The following is a 228-nucleotide window of genomic DNA, read 5'->3' as shown; positions in this document are numbered from 1 at the left end:
GAGAATAATATTCTTAAGTGACAAAAGTAAGCTTTAGATATGAAGGTTATACAATTCAAACATAAACGAACAAGCCTACTTCAAAAATCTTGAAGCTAATTCTTTTAGTGAGAGGATGGTATCCATTTATACAAAAAAAACAGTTGAGAAACCTTTTATATAAAACTTGAGATCGAATCTCATTTTCTGGACAGCATTTTTATAAGACACCATCCCCCCCCCCCCCCC

The 228-nt window shown here is 33.8% G+C and overlaps 1 protein-coding gene across 1 annotated transcript in view; it reads right to left on the bottom strand.

Moving 5' to 3' along the window:
• The window catches only part of LOC109223295 (receptor homology region, transmembrane domain- and RING domain-containing protein 2-like), a 5,778-nt gene that overhangs the window by 3,229 nt on the left and 2,321 nt on the right, over nucleotides 1-228 (bottom strand). The gene's annotated exons all lie outside the window — the stretch shown is intronic.

The sequence above is a fragment of the Nicotiana attenuata genome, chromosome 3, assembly GCF_001879085.1.
Source record: "Nicotiana attenuata strain UT chromosome 3, NIATTr2, whole genome shotgun sequence".
NCBI lineage: Eukaryota > Viridiplantae > Streptophyta > Magnoliopsida > Solanales > Solanaceae > Nicotiana > Nicotiana attenuata.
Note: the sequence above shows the minus strand (reverse complement) of the source record. Positions and strands in the feature narration are given on the sequence as shown.